Source organism: Melopsittacus undulatus, chromosome 6 (assembly GCF_012275295.1).
Source record: "Melopsittacus undulatus isolate bMelUnd1 chromosome 6, bMelUnd1.mat.Z, whole genome shotgun sequence".
Lineage (NCBI taxonomy): Eukaryota > Metazoa > Chordata > Aves > Psittaciformes > Psittaculidae > Melopsittacus > Melopsittacus undulatus.
Genome location: NC_047532.1, coordinates 79,867,301 through 79,885,205, shown reverse-complemented (window position 1 = coordinate 79,885,205; position 17,905 = coordinate 79,867,301).

The following is a 17,905-nucleotide window of genomic DNA, read 5'->3' as shown; positions in this document are numbered from 1 at the left end:
GGCTGTGAGTCATGCCACAAGCTGGCACCTGGCTCACCTAGCGTGATGCTAATGAAGCTATCTGCCTGGCTTACAGCTGTGCAACCAGCATCCTTGACTCAGCTGGAATAAATCACAATGTCATTTCTGTCTGTACACACCTTTACAGAGTATGTAAAAGGGGGTTACTGCTGCAGAAGTCAGTGTTTACAGGGTCTTGGGAAGACAATTTGCCATAGCTGGGCCCAGGGGGATGTCCCAGGGCAAGGAAGTAGGCATCATATTGTATTGTTTGTGTGTGTGTTTTTACTAGTAAACAGTCTAATATATTGTAACAATTTTACACACCATTACAACAGAAGTTCTTACACTGGAAGAAATCATGAAAAATTAGTTCAGTGATGGATAAAAAAAATAAATTAAACCTTAAAGACAAAAAGCCAAGTGAGGGTATATGTAGTTTTCTGGTTAAAACAGTGATTGGGTGATCCACTTTGGAGGATTAATCTACCTTCTTCCTAATACAGCTAAATGAGTTGTCACTCTTCCCTCTCACCAATCCCCTCCCCTCCCACCAAATTCAATTCATTACATAAAGTAAATAAACTTTAAAACAAACAAATCATTAAAATATAGAAATAAAGTATAACATACAATCAACTTCACAAGTAATATATCTCCTTCAACAAGCCTCATATCAGTACCCTGTATTCATTACTACTGATACAACCTAGAATACAGTTCACTATGTTACATAAATTTGTGACATGTAATCTTTTAGCAACACAGTTTCTATTCTGGGCAAGTAATACTATTTGTACTGTTTGGTAATTTTTCTCTGCTTTAGTGTTGTTGGTTTTGTACTGATCCCTCTCCTTTTTCTTTTTTTCCTTTTTCCTTTTTTAATTTGAGCTTAGTTTTACCTCTCCTAGTTCACTGTCTGTGAGTTTAAAGGAAATTGTTTTAAAAGCTTTGTAAGGTACACTTCACAAATAGAAACATTTAACACCTTAACTAGAGATGTAACTTTTACTGAGTATCTAGTGCAGAAAAACTAAACCTGTGACTCTTAAAAATGCCTGACTGACTCATACTGCTCCGAGTATCAGAGCCACCAGTGTAGAAACTTAACCATGACACAGCCCAGCATGCACTTAAGTCCTCAGCCTTTTGAAAATATCAGTATCTACAGTATTTGATGTTCAAAGCTTTTTCTACACTCTTTATCAATATTTTCTTTTAAAACTGCTCTGCCTTTACATGTATGTGTGCATTCCAGATACATGTTAATTTCCTGGATCCCTGAAGGAAGTATTTCTAGGCTACTTTTACATGCAGATACACGATTTCTCTGAGTCTAGAAGTGGGGTAACTGAGGGCTTACTCACTAAGGGAATGTTACCTGCACCAAAGAGCAGAGTGTTGGGGTTTTTTTCATTTTCCATTAAAAAAAGTCAAACATGACTAAAAAAGTTCTAAAGTTTCTGACAGACTGGAAAGAACACCGAGACCAGTCCTTTCAGCCACAGAGGTAAGCAGAACAAATTTGAATGATATTTCAATTCGCATGTTCATTGTGAGTTATTTCTACACTGACAGAGATCTACTGCCAACATCAGTTGATTCACTACTGACATCATTTCAGAAGTTCATTTGTTATCCCCTGGGAAGAGTGACTCAGTCTCTAAGTTTATTCCAGACTGATTTTTATTACATGAAAACAGTCACCAAGTAAGAAAAACATTAAAAACCGAACAAACAAATAAACAACCCTGCCCTCCCCCCCAAAAAAAATCATTACTCTATATGGTGGATTTGTTGGCTAACATTGACTAAAAACAGGCAGACATTAGGTAAAGATTATTTTGAACATACATGTCTCTGCCAGCAATTCTCGCACTGTGATAGAAGTAATCCCTTCTAAATATTTTTCCTTTTTTTCTGCCTTTCTAGTCTTTGCCTTCTCTTCCATAACATTAAGCCTTTCTGGTCCTCAATCTCACCAGTCCTTATTTGTATTAATCTATGTTCTATGTTCAACTTCTGATTTTCCCCTCTGTACTCCTCAGGCTTTGCAAACATGCCTCCCCCAAATCACCTTCCATTTCAGAAGCTCTTCAGCTCCACGAGAAGAGGTGATGATGTGTTATGACTGTAAGAGTGCTATTTTTGCCTCTAAACCCAACAGTTCTAGGGTAATTGCCAGAATTATAGTGGCTCTCAAGTTGAGTTTACAAAATCAAGCTGGTTTCAAAGCAGCATTTTCTGCTCCATAATTTCATCTAACACCCACAGCTACTGACATAAACTAATTGCGTGTACACATGTGATCCCATTACAAATGGTGCAATCCAGATGGTGCCAATCTGGGACTGCAAACAGAGTTCCAGTGCTGTGAAATGCATGCCAGGCTTACCTGCTGCATTTACATCTCTATTTCAGCTTCTTTATCATAGACATTCCCTATTCATCTGGTTGGGCAACACAGTAATGCCACGTAGTCCTAAATCCCCATGGGAAATACTGTCCAAAAAATGTCCCAAGGGATCCTGACGACACACCAATGCCTGAAAAGTGCATTAGATTTTGCTTTAAGTCATTCTATCTTTACTGTTATCATCATCGTTATCACCATCACTATTTATTATTAATTCAGCAGCCCTTCAGAATTCCTGTGATGAGCAATAACCCAGCTGCCATGGAACCTGAAATCACAGGTAGAAAAGGACAGTTCATACCTGAAAGAACATTCAGTATGTTCTTACCAGAGGCCAAATACAATATGCAAGTTAACCATCCATGTGGCTTGTGCTTTTTTCCCTATCGCCTCATAAAGTAAACACTAATCTAAAACTTATATATCTACACACTCCATACTAATGGAAAAATCTGTATCTGTACAGTCATACTGTGAAGGACGCATCTAGATCCTAGACATATAGCAAATATTAATTAGTAATATGGTCTACTTGGCAAGTACTCAAGTCAGTTTAGCATTCACTTTCTATCTACATTCATGCGTGCAAAACTTACTTTTCAGAGCAAGTTGAAAGTCAAATGAAAGGCCACAAGTCCAGCTGACGTGAATTCAATTTAGAATTCAACTGAACATTCACCAGCTCTTTTTCTTTTCCTGATATTTATTCAGCTCTAGCAAACATTACACACAGAGCGAATAGTTGATATGAATAGCCTGAATTTGTGGAGATCTGAAGAGTCAGCTCATTCCAACGTGTAAATCAGCTTGGTGACTCTGCTGAAGCCACTGGTCAGACACTGAAGCATGAAGGCACTCAGTGAGTCTTACATCTGATTCTTTCCATATTAATATATAAGCACAGATGATTTTACGATTGTTATTATTGCTCTTCATATTATTAAACAAACAGTTCAAAATTACTGTATTCATTTTGAATTGCTTCTCACAAAATCACTAGCAGAAATCCGTTCTGAACATGCAAGAGGCACTTCAGTATTTCATGAAGTGTTAAATTGGCAAAACAACAACATGAGTTCATTACTGCAGATTCTTTCCAGATGGAACCATAAATGTACTGTACTTTACTGAGCACCCATGGTACAAAGCAACTAAGTTGAATATTACGACCACTTTTTGAGGAATAATGTTTCACATAGTGATCATTTACTTTTGCAGGGGAGAAACTCATTTAAAAAAGAGAATGTAGAAAGGAAGATCCCAGAGCCTCTCTGATTTCCTACCTCCTTCTTTCTAGCCTCTGAAAATCCAGGCAAGATGTTGCTGAAGCCTTTGTCTAGTTTTCAGCTCCAAAGATAACCTACACATCACTAGTGCATAACACAAAAAGGCTGGGCCAGAAGACATTCTCAACATACCTGAGCTGATACTGACAGGTCACATAAGGGGACTGCAGCAGACAGCAACATGAAAACCACACTCTGGCATATAGCAACCTCTAAATGGACTGCAATTTCCAAATCTGGCAATACCAAAGGAAGAGAATTCTTTGAAATTTAAACCAACGATTATATATGTAATGATGAAATGAAGGTGATCGTAAGTTTTGCAGTTGACTCCAAAGAGAAATTACTAAAGGTTCCTAATTTTCTTCTTCCCTTTACTATGCTACGTTCTATTATTTTTTAATCTGTCCATCTTTTTATTTGAAGATCTATTTTAGAATTTAAAACTACAGGTATGTGCCTGCTTTAAAACATCAGTCCAGTCCAGTCTCATCCCAGTGTAAATCAAGAAAAATTCCAATGATGTAAAACAAACATGAACAACACATACATATATTTAAAATATAACCAGTTCTATCTGTTCACTATTCTTTGCTTAAAGGAAAACTCACACCAAAATTTTCTAATACATTTAAAGATTAAGATGTTTTTTCCTCACTTTGAACAGGTTTTGCCCCAAAGTAGCATCATTTCATTAATCCATAACATTTCATTCAGTGGACTTCCTTTAAGTTTCCACTATTGTGCTGGAGATTAGAATCATATTTTTCATCCACTCATCTGAGCTGTGAAAAGTAATAACTAAGATCTACATTTCCCTGCTGACACTTTTGCATTTTGACCACATTTGTTTCTAGTTACAAATTATTTGGTTGTTTTGGCTGTTTGGTTTTTTTATAAAGCTTTCAAATGCCTGAAAGAGGTGCCTAATTTTTCTTGGAATTTAAGGTGTGAAAATAAATACAGAAATAATGACAGAACAAACAGCAACACATTAATTTCATTCTGCTTTAGAAAGCCTGTGATATCTTCACGGGAGCATCCTATATGAAATTATGCTCCCTGGTCCCCAGAGGTCTTAAGAACAACTGAATACCCTTATAACATGTTAATACCACAGTCTTCTTGGTTCACTTACATGGCAAGAAGCACATCTTACTTCTGCATGCACTGAACTACCCATATTCCACAAACATATAAATCTCTCTGTTAAATCTCCACTTGTGTATTTCACAGCTGAGATGAGTTCCAATCAAGAAACTCACTGCAATAAAATATTTGTTATATTATATATATTTTACGTGTAATTATAAAATTATATTTTATAATTAAAATATTAACACAACTAAGAATGTAAGAAGATAAACTGGATGGGAAAAGAAGCTTTGATAAATTTACTTCTGCTTCATCTTTCATCTTGAAGTTAAAAAGAGAAGCTATTATTGTATATCATGAGTTAGGGGGGAACTTTATTAGAAATGAAAATAAACTCTGTGGTATTATCTACTACTACTACAGTGTAACTACTACCATGTTTCTCTCTCTCCCTAACTACACTCACGTGATTTTGAAATGGACATAACACTACCCTAAAAATTGTCTATTTTTTTTTTAGATACTCAGATAAGTCTTTCATCCTAAAGAAATGATGAAAACTTGATTGCTCTTGACAATATTAGTAAACACGGAGTAAAAATCTACTTCTGTGACATCTTCAGGATAAATTCTAAAACCACTACCCTGTTGAAGATCCTGCATATTCCAGCTCTTTGACATTAAACTGGGAAAGAAGAGCAGAAGCAAAACCCAAAGTAGTAATAAATTTCCATAAGCCACCACAGGGTCACACCTCTATTTTTTATGCACCCCACCAAAATCCCTCTCGAACACAGTACAAACAAATCTGTCAGCAGTTAAGCGGAAAAAGTTCATTTATATGATTTCCATAGGCCACATTCCAGAGGTTGCAGTTAAACTCTCCAAAACCAAAAGCATTCTGAGTCCTTAGACTCCTTTGAAAATACTGCTAATAGCTGAGACCTCTCTAGGTATCTGGAAAGCACAAACAGTGATGTGAACACACATTCCTTATACAATGATACTATCATGTTAGGAAGGAAAAGAAACATAACTTCCTCAAATTCATGCACTTAATATTAATTCTTCAGTACATGAATGCATAAGGCTAAAAAAAAAAAAAGGATTACTCTATCTTTGTTAAATTTTATTCATGTGGATGTTTGTACTTCGTCTTCGTTATGTATCCACAGATAAAGGAACATCTTCATACTAAGGAAGAATGGCCTAGTACCCTGAACACTGGGTTTAAAACCCTTGCCTACAGTAGATCAACCACTTTATTTATGGATTCTAGTGTCAGGTTTTATGTTCTCTTCACTGAAGAAGTCCCTTAACCTGCCTACATTTCTGTAACAACAATAGTGTCAAATTACCTCTTTAGTTCTGGAGTCTGGTAAAGAGCACTGTGCTACCACTCTGAAAAGACTCCAAGGGGAAAACTATTCCATAATCATTAAAGTGTGCTTTCACAGATAATCAAACTCTAGAGAGAAAGATGGCAAGATTACCTTCCCACCCACCTTCCCCCTGTATACATGCATTAAGTCAGGTTTCTGAGGTTTTTATATAATGTAAAATTATCTGGTTTTAGTAGAGTGTGGCACAACTGGGCAGTTTACCAAGTAAAGGCACACCAAATATTCACTATCAGAGAGAAAAAATCATCTCCATGTTGCTATGTTTTTGCAAGAGGTGGAGAGGAATGGCATTGCTCTTCAGACCTATATACCAAAGCAATGTCTGCCATTGGGTACGTTCACGCCTACTTAAAGCGGACCATAAAGACAACATTGCATCTTTTAAGTCAAGTACAACCTTGATGACATGATCTGGCCTACTTGAAACCCGTTCCCCAGTCTCACATACTCAGCAAGAATTCTCCTTACACGTAAGAACTGCCTACAGATACCAGAGTGCATTCAGAGACTTTTTGTAAGCCATTCTGAAATGCTTACAAAGATTTGGGTTTTAGAATTACCTTATTTTGCATAACAGCAAAAGTTATTAAATTACTATCTCAAATTTCATAGTAGACATATCTTACCACTGTATAGCTCTTGAAAAGTTTGAAATTCCTTTATGCTATTTCAGATTACTCTCTAAATGAGTTGACAAGCAAGAATGCTATCTAAACCACTGTAAAGAGACTGACAACCAACACAATCTGAAGTCAGATAAAAGAGTATTTTTGATAGGCCTGAAACTTATGAGTAAGGCAAAGAATAAATCTGTTTCTTGTAAATTACTTTCTTAAAGGAATAATATTTGGAGTGCCTTTCATCTAAGACCTGTCAAAATAATAGCTTGTTGATGTGAATTGAGGACTTAAAAGTGTTCTATTGACAATCAACAAGAGACAAGAGATATACCAATCTTTTCTAGCACAGTTTTCTTATCAGACCATTTGTTTTACTTCATGAGATAGTTCCAAATCCATAAAATTTACATACAGATGGCTGCAGTCTTAATTCCTACCATGATACTATTCCTACGAGTTTCCATTTTCTGCTTAGTAAAGGAACTTCACAGCCGAAAACTGTAAGCTAAGGATAGTAAGTAGTCCTCCAATTACACTGGTACACTTACCCAATACAGAACAGCAATATCGTTCACCCTGTCTGGATCATGGTGTCCCACACACACATGTGTAAGTGTATAACATACAGAACTGCAGTGGTTATTTGGGTTTTCATTGATGCCCTTGCCCAGATTGATTTATGTAAACTTATGTGCAGATGGATTTTCACTACCGCCAATCATGAACTGTAGTTCCCATAGCATGCTGGAGTGAGATGGCTCAACATTGCAGTAGATTGTGTTCTTCACCTTGGAGCAGAAGTCACTGAAGAGCTCCACAAATTTACTTTTGAGGTGACTGCAGAAGGTATACCGGCATAGAGACAAGCCAGGATACAGTGCTCTGCGGAGGAGCCATCTGAGCAGTTCATGCTATGTTTCACCACCCTGCACAGACCTTCAAAGACCTGAGCCATCTGGTCCTGGTTCAGTATAAGGCAGAAGTGGTAGTGCTATAGTACAGCCATGATGCACAGGCACAAGCTGCCAACAAGGGCAGAGGATACTGTTTGAAGAGCTTAATTCCTATCATAATAATGAGGAAATATAGGAAGTGCAGACAGGAAGAGTAAACTACAGATACTGGTAGCATGATTAAACCTACAGAAGTAACCTGTTTTTGTTTTAATTCCATTTTCAGACTTTGTTTTCAAACACAAAGCTTTTTTATCCAACTCTTTTCTCCTTTCTTACATGTTAGCATACCCAAGTAATGCTAGGAAGAATCCTTTGTAACTGTCAGTTGAAAAAATTAGGTTTCAACTGCTTGTACAAACACAGGAAAATACAAAATAGCCACTCGGATGTGCAGGTTTCCCAAGAAAATATATCTTGTCATATCTTTAAGATACCTGTTTTGAAGGGACAGAATTACAGTCAATGGTTATGTTTTTCTAACGTTAAGGTTCTGTGAAAAAGGTTGCAGAAGAAAAGCATTTTCACTCAGCAAGACTTGTGAGAAAACATTCTCCTTTCCGTATCAAGTGACATTATAATGCACATAATTAAATGCAGGATCAGAAGAATCTGAGAATTATTAAGATCATGAACTTCCCTTTATTTTCACAATGAAATTAATCAAAACTTTTTCTCATTGTGACACTAATCAGAGAAATTATTTTCATGCATTCAAGCAGAATCTGGCTTCTTATGAAAATACCTAAATTACACCTCTCTGTGTAGTGATCAAAAGCAGTAATTTTCATAATGTAACTCTGAGTTTCAGATTTGTTCAAATATTGAATTGCATCTGGGTTGGATGTCCACTAAGAAAATTGTGAACAAGCTTACTTTATCTTATGTGAATGACTGTGTTCCCAGTGAAATGACAGAAAATTAGAAAGCAAGTAAGTTACAAGTAACAATAGCCATGATGATTTCAGGCACATCTCCTGATTGGTAAGGGGAAATCGGGAAGGCATGGAGATATCTCGAGGAGATTATTGTATAAGCAGTGCAGACGTATTGCACTACCCCTCAGCTCCACCTTCAGGAATTCAGCATTTACTCACAAATGTTTTTACAAAAAAAGATGTTAAAAACCAAAAAAGTGACCTAAATTGAAAAGCGTAACCTCAAATAATAACAACAAATGATACAATGACTTGAGGGTAAATTCCAAACCATAGTCAATATGAAAAAAAAGAAGACAAATACTTGAGTTCTGCATATGGCTGGATTCACAAAAGACAAATAACATTTTTGCTCTGTTTATCCTTATTAAGTCTGGATCTAAAATGATGAGTACAAGTTTGCTGGCTGTTGTTTGAGACTGGCACATGACACCTAACTTTAAGAAAATCTTTAAGAAAGATATCTCTTTTCATCACTTACTAACCTGTTCTCTAATCTACACTGACTTTGTCTGACACACAGTGCTACAAATCAACCTGCTTTAAATGAGCTCATTCTGTGCCCCTGCCTACACCCACTAGGTTTTTATGAACTTTTACTACAATATGTTCTTGTAAGTGATCAAGATTTCTATTTCTCACATTAAATAAAGTAATAATTTCATTAAGCTGATCACACAATGCTGCTTTAAACTTCTGAACAGTAAGTAATTAATACTAACAAAGAATAGGTCTAACTGCTCAAGTAAATAAACCCAACTTCTACCTGTTACATCTCAAATCCTTTCAAAGCATGTGGGATTGCACATATATAACAAGGAACGCAATACATTCCAAACCACCTATCTAAGGTCAAATAGTGCTAAAAAGAATACAGTGTGTGAAAACTGCCCCCCTTGCCAGCTGTTCCAAATGACATTTCCTGCTTTCAGACACAAACCCCCGGTCAGGAAAGCATTTAATACCATGACCAAATGTGGGAAAGTGCTATCGCTATTCCATAAAAGAAAAAAAATATTTTCTACCACAGCTTTAAATTAAAGATGTTCAAGAATGTCACAAATACTCAAATGTTGAGAAGTCTTTTTTTAGGACTACAGTTAGAAGTAACTGAGTTGGTAAACACATTTTCAGGAAGGTCAGTTATAATCTGGCCTCTTAACACTGGAGTTGATTCAGTCAAGTGCTTGGGCAGCAGTGGAAAGTGCATCTATTATTTTTGGTCTACTAACCAACCTGAAAGTACTTATCACATTGTTACCTTCTTTTAGCCCCTTCTCTAGTGGGAATATTTAATTTTGGAAAGAATTAAAGTTTAGTTTCACCTAGGAAAAAATGGTTGGCTGTACTTTACGCAAAAGAGGTGAAATGGATGTCATCAAAGACAGCTGTGTATGGAAAAAACTGATCAGAAAGTTATGGACTGTTTCTGAAACTTCTGGGTTTGGAAGCGAATACAGAACCAAAAATATAGTCTCAACTGAGTTCTGTCAACTGAAGGCACCATGAAGAAAATGTATTAGAAAAAAGAGTACCTAGCTGCACCAGATAAACTTTTCGTAAAACACCTGCAATTAAATTTATTCATTCACTAATATTCGCAAAACATGAAACTCTCTTGAAAACAAAAATATTTGTAATTTAACAGCACATCCTAACCAGCTCATCAGATTCTGGAAAATTTCACTGACCCTCCTATTTCTGTACATAATTCTTCAAGATACTTTTAGATGATTCATAGCAAGTAATCCATCTTTCTAAAGACAGAGGCAGTGACAAACACTGATACTTTTTACCTGAGGGCTTGTAGCCATTCCTGTTATTTATTGTCCACAGTACTAAAACACTGCTTTAGTATAAACAGATAAGGGTGATTAAATGTCCAACCAGAAAGGCCCTGTCCTATTTTGCAGGGGTAACAGGAAGACATGAAATTAATTTTACAACAGAGAATCACATTGACAATCACAGAATGGTTTGTGTTGGAAGGGACCTTAAAGATCATCTGGTTCCAATGCTCTGCCATCGGCACGGACACCTTCCACTAGACCAGGTTGCTCCAAGCCCTGTGCAACCTGGCCCTGAACACTGCCTGAGATGGGGCACAGCTACAACTTCTTTGAGCTACCTGTTCTACTGCCTCACTACTATAACCATAAAAAAAAAAATCTTCCCTATATCCAATCTAAATTTAAATTCTTTCACATTGAAACTGTCACCCCATGTCCTGTCACTACAGGCCTTGGCAAAAGTCCTTCTCTGTCTTTCTTATATGCCCTCTTTATATATTGAATGATAAGACTTTGACAAATCAGTTAACATTTATTTTCCAAGACATAAAAATGAATGAATGAGGCAACAGGAAAAGATCTTCATAAAGGGAAACTTTTAAGATATTCTAATGGCTCTAATTTTAAAAGCTGCCATCAAATCTTGATGGATTATCAAAGTGTGTCTAGTTAGATTAATTATAGGCATGACACTCTGGAGATCAAGAAGGTACCTTAATTTATTAAATAGTGACTAGGTACAAGTACTATAGTTCAACACTGAAGTGCTAATAAGTTCAGCTAACTGCCTTCAGAGGGTCTGAAGATGGATTGAATGGTGGGGTTCTACTTTTGAGGGTTTGCAAAGATGTAGCACTTCTTTTAAGAACTACCTGTATACCTAATTTCATGGGCTCATGGTGGCAAAACATAGCAGCGACACAAATCGATCAGCAACAAGGGGTTCTTCATTGATACATATTTATATATTCTACAAGGAAGATGTTGAATAATCCTGCAATGCATTTTACATTGCATGCAGCTTTTAGCATTAATGTTCAACTCCCATTCTGCCAGTATTAAACGTTACATATTTTGTCAGAAATTTATTCTATCCTTAACTGGCTTTATTCATTCTTAGTGCTGGAATTTATAAAGAATCAGTTTGCTCTTCTGTGCAGCTATAAATGAAGCAATTTATTATATTTTTAAGTATATTGCTTACATCTTACTGTAAATCTCAAAATGACAGTGAGTGTCAGCAGGCAAAAAAGTTTCCCCATCTATCAATCTTCTCACCACTAACTGAACTTCCCAAACTGCTGTATTTCAAGAGCCAAGAGTATGGCTGATTTACTTGCACTGATCCTCACACCTTCTGGCCTATAGCTGATATAGAGACTGGCAAGATGACACAGGTTCTCCCCAAAGCGGGAGGAATAAATATGGTTGGTTTCATAGCTTCATGTAATATTTACCATGCCACCTTCACTGGCAGTGTAAGAAAGCACCTCAGTAGGATGCATTCTAACATGGAGCACAAATTGCTTTCCTTTGCTATAAGAAAGCAGAGAGCTTTCCAAATATTGTTTGAAGCAGGCTAGTTTCTTTCCCGTGCTGTTACTTTTCCATTGAGTAGTGAAATGAGTCATGAAGAAATCTGAAATGGAAGATGCAGGATTGCTTGGCAGAGGATTTTCAGAAAAGGCATATTCCAGACACACAGTGTAGTACAATAGAAAAAACTTCTAATACAACTAGTCATTACTACAGAACACATGAACTACATTGCAACCTAAAAACTGAGATTATATCTATCTGTAAAGCCCAAGTCACAAGAAGTCAGGAAATTTAAACTGAATTTGAGGGGTTATTAAGGCACTTTGGATTACTACGCATTTCTGTAAATCACTATTTACAGACTATCTGTATTTCACAATTCTGTTCCAGGAAACATTGTGCTGTATCCTTTCAAAAACAGAATGTTTACTGGCAGCCCTAAATTTGTTTGATTGTCAGCAATGATAAACTCCTAGAGCAGATAACCCTGACAGGAAATGCATATGATGTCCTAATATATAAAAAGTCTTTGCAATCCATGATCTGGCTGTGTCATCTCTGTAAAAGCCACAGACAATTTTTTCCACCAGCTCTACTGAAAACTGAGAAGGTGATGGTTTCTGTTCCCTTTCATTCCACAAAACCAGAACTGGATAGCTCTGCTCGCTATGAAAGCAGTGGGTAACAGTGAGAATTGTCCCCCTGCCTGTCTCAGAGCTCAAAAGGGAATTCTGTCTCAGCAGCTCACTGTGCTCAGTGTGAAGCCTGTCATAAACACAAAGGATTGAGATTAATCCTGGCAAAAATCACTCAAGTAGTGCGAGATTCAGTTCTCAAAAAATATTGAGAACATCAGATTGTGGGGAGTTATCCTTGCTTGTAAGCACTTCCCAGATCACCTTAGCTGAGTTACAGCTACACACCTACAGTAGTATTTCTTTTTGCCTTTTGAGATTTCCACTGATGAGGCTTAAAACTGCAATTACTCTTGCCTATGTAAAATCAGGTTAGACTCCAAAATCTGCACCATCTGCCAATACAACTTTTTTCCCTGCCGTTCTAATTAACAGTAAATGTTTCTAATTAAATAGCAATATATTTTAAACTTTAAAGAAATGGTTCGTAGGTAGCAAGAAACAAGTAAGCGACAATACTGTAACAGCAACCCCAAAATTTGCATTTTTCTACATGGATTCAGTATTTTTTGTAGTTAAGACTTCTCCTTATATGCTCTGATCACAAACAATTATATGCAAATACCTGACATCCATACTTAGATTTGAATCATCTGAAATTCTGGACAGGTTTTGCTGCATCCTGTCTCACAGATCAGGTGCTGGTATTTCGGCTTACAGACTGGTCACACTAGCGTTTTTACAAAAAAGGAAGCTCTGCAGAAGTCTACCTTTTCTTTCTAAGGAGAGAATGTAACTTAAGAAAGGCAGATGATGTTCAGAAATATTTACAAGGAGGTTCCTGTAAAATTTTTGTCTTTTCTGAATGAAACAATCTTTGCCTGAAACAGCATTCTATGGGAAACTGGGAATTTCTTTCATTCTATTTGCCAACAGTAATTCTGAACTGTATTTCCTGTTTAATTTAAGCTCCCTTTCTCTTAGTAATTTGGTGAAGACAGTGGTAACCCTCTTTCAGTGCTCTGTGCAGTCACACAGAAAAAACTCAACACAGGAAACAAAACCAGTTCTGTACACTCTTTGCCGCATCAATGAAAAACTGTCCTAGGCAATAACTACTATTAGGCAAAAATTAATTCCAACCTAGAAAATTGGGAAGCATGGAAAAACACATAATGGTTTTCACTATCACTGGTGTTCACATGGTGATGTCAGTTTCTTACATGCTTCTCACTAGTGAATTATCAATGTCAGTTTGGTGATTTTTTATTTTTTTTTATAAAGTATTTGAATTACATTTCCACGTAATGCATCTATTCCAAATGGTACTTCTGCAAAACCAAGTAGATTATATAAATACTGATCATCTGTCAACTAGAAATATTAAATAAGAATGATTTTAACTGTAATGTCTCTCATGTGTGGTCTAAATAAGCTGAGCCCATGAATCAGTATTCATATAAATTCTTATAAATTTTGCATTATTACATTTTCCAGAAGCATAGTCAAACAAACGAAAATTCAGGCAAATGGTTCTTAATTAAAAAAAATAATGTGTTTATTTTTAATAATCAGCACAGAGTATGTGAATTGGCACTCAGAATTTAATTATACAATGGATTTTTTTAGCTGTAGAGTATGAACATTCTCTTGATTAGTCAAAATTTTATGCATTTCATATATTTTAGCACATATCAGAAGGCTAATAGCTACGTATTTTCTAACCACAAACAAGCAAGAGAGAAAATTCACGTGACCTTCGTTTCCACCAAAGAAGCAGATTTGGGTTAACATCTGTGACTTTTTAAAAATCCAGCATAAATACACAGGCAATTTAGATTGCAAGATTTTCTTATATCTATCTTTCCTGACAAGATGAAGAAAGAAATCTCTGCTTCCATGAGACAATTAAGTTCAACTGACAAAAAGATGTAACAGAAGGAACACTACTGCAGCACTAATGGTCTATACTATGGGGGTATCACAGAGGGAAATATTCCAGATACATGAACTTCCTGCAAAGCTTGAATCATTAAAAAAATATATATATGTAGATGGTCCCTACAAATGTGAAATAGAAGTATTTCTTTACTAAACAATGCATATGCAAGATAAAATTCAGTTCATGCATTACCATTAGACAACAAATTATTTTTGGGGTTATAACAGAAGCTGGAACTCTCACGTTACCACATTTGCTAGTAACACTGTTGACTCAATATTTCTGCAACTTCTTCTCTGCCTCTCACAAGGGATAGTAGAGTACTGTGTAACGCTTTTATTCCTGACAGGTTTTCTTGCAGGTGCATATAGTCAATCTATTTGCCATTTCTTCTACTGCACACCCAAAAAACTACACCTTTATTGGATGTAAAGCAAGTGACATATTTCCCCCTAAGTGAACAGTCTCAGACGCTTTCTTTATAAATAAATTACTTTAGAAATGCTTCTGTATGGGATAAACTGGAAAAGGCAATCTAATCTGTGGCAAACTAAGAACCATAGTCTCCAGGAGCGTTCCTTGAGGGAGCATTTGGGACCTGTATATTTTCGTATCAAATGAAAAGCTGTATATTTGCTGCTATACAGGCAGGAGCAAAGCACATGGAAGCATATATAAGTTACAGTATACATGAGGTATTTCCAGAAAAAAATCCAAAAGAATAATCACCAATGCAAAGGAAAATGCCTTTCTGCCCTCTGTTATCAAACATGCTGGTTTTCTAACCAATTCCATATAAAACCTAAGCTTATATAATTTCATACAACACATACTGTACTCTCTGCATACACTTCCTGGAACATATGGAATACAATAAACACCAATCACAAGTGCCATAATAGTGATAACATTTTCTGCAAATAAAAACATATTTCAAAACTTGCTAAAATGCAACATAGAGAAAACTATTCAAGTTTCATTAGCTTTTTTGAACGTAAGGTCAAAGTTAAAGCACCAGACATTCAGCTGGTATAAACTAAGGACCACACTGGACAGTCATAACATAATAAGTCAAATTAACATTCCTTACTACTGCTCTTCCCCAGATAGGGCACTACTTGACTTGTGAATGTATTAGCAAAACAAGTTTCCTAGGTATAATTTACTACTAAGTCTCTGTTCAATAGAAATACAGATTATGAAAAAAAAGTTATCCACCTCAAAATACTTTTAGAAAATAAATATTGTGCTCAAAGTTAACAATAAAACTTCTCACTTGATTTGCCAAACAACTGAATATGTAAAATGTTCTCTAAAACACTGTTACTCTTGGTTAGATTAAATCAAACAAGTAAAAAGATAAGCTAGCATTCTTTGATCTGAAACATGCAGAACCATAAAATGTTTGGACATGATAAAAATTTGACATCAAGGATAAGCTTCACATCTTTTATTCCTTTTCATAAGGAAGTGTCAGACAACTATATAAAAATAATAGATCAAATAAACATAGACAGAGCTCTGTACACAGAGCATAAAACCTTAAGAAAACCACTGAATAATTCAAGGGAACTCCAGCAACACTTGTAATCTACAACACTCACAATTTTTCATAAAACAATACTTTTTTAATTTTCATCTTTTTTTCTATGGTGCCTCAGGAAAAAGAAAGGCAAAAATTGAAACTATACTTACAAATACTAAAGTGTTTGCTTTTAGTAGCAGTGTAGTAAATATTCCATTACTCTTAAGATGTTAATGCAATAGCAAAACAATATTTGCCCCAGATCACTACAGTAAACAAAATTTTTAGACTAGACTATTTCTCCCTCCTATTTCCAAGATTACTTTGCAGAAAATGACATTTTTAATGCCTTCACAACAGAAAATACTTTTCCGTACCAAAACAACAGATTCACAGCCAGACTAAGTATCTTTTTCTGTTCTAGGGTAAGTGCTCAGACTTTCAGCAATGTAATTAGCCTGTGTAGCAAGCTATTTTAACTCTAATGTCTGCACTAACCTAAGTGTCTCTGCATTGTACTGCAGTACCTTCGTCACTGGGAAACCAAAGGTGTAGTATCAGTTTTACTTCTGATCGCAGAATCATAGACTGATTTGGGTTGGAAAGATCCTTAAGATCATCCAGTTCCAACCCCCTGCCATGGGCAGGGATGCCTGACACTAGACCATGCTGACCAAAACTCTGTCCAGCCTGGCCTTGAACACTGCCAGGGATAGAGCATTCACAGCTTCCCTAGGCAACCCGCTCCAGTGCCTCACCACCATCACAGTAAAGAACTTCTTCCTTGTATCTAACTTGAACTTCCCCTGTTTTAAGTTTAAACCCATTACCCCTTGCATCTGCTGATCCAATTTAAAATACCTGGGGTTTTTTTTCCACATCTTGCCCTCTAATTAACATTTCTGTACCCACCAGTTTCTGTGCAGAAGAAAGAACAGCTCACAAAGAAAAACAGATACTGAAACAGTGACAAAAGATATCACTGGGACTTAAAACACAACTTGACTTTGATACATAAACACCACGTCCACATTTCGCTTTTATCTTCTACACCTATGTTCTGTGCAATCATACCTGGGCTACAGTTTGCTTGTTCATAAGATTCCCCCTCCCCAACTTCTCAATTTGGGAAACAGCATTCTAAAACTTTCTTCTGCCAACAAACCCTGAAACCAGTTTCTTTCTCTCCCCATTCTAGACATACTGACACTCAAACACTGGGGCTTCCCTTTCTCTCCCAGATTCTCAAATCTGTATTGCTTTTTCATTGCAACAGCAGCAGGAGTTGTTAACACATGTTCCAAGGACTGGATGCACTTAGGTATTCTAGAGGAAATATATATATTGTTGTTACTTATTGCTTATTCCAGACGAATCATTTGACTATTTCCAAATCCAACATTTGACCAGCCTTCTTGACTTTCATTTCTTCAGACACTCCTACCTAATTCAATTTAATTGTTTTGAGTTTACATATGTACAGCACATTGCTACAAAGTTTGATACTCTAACCAGGTACACTAAATTTCCATGAAGGCAACAACATATGCAAAATAAATGTTTTTCCTAGGTTTTTTTCTCTGACTTTTCAGAAACTCTAATTGTAAGGCACTAACTTACTCCTGAGTCTACTGTCAAAGTTTTAATGAAGTGAGGTGGTTTAGGGACAGTTCTATTTCATTAAGAAGTAAGTTTCTATTATTTTCTGGTGTAAGAGTACTGACACAACTTAAAGCACTTTAACAGCTGCAGTGATTTTGTCA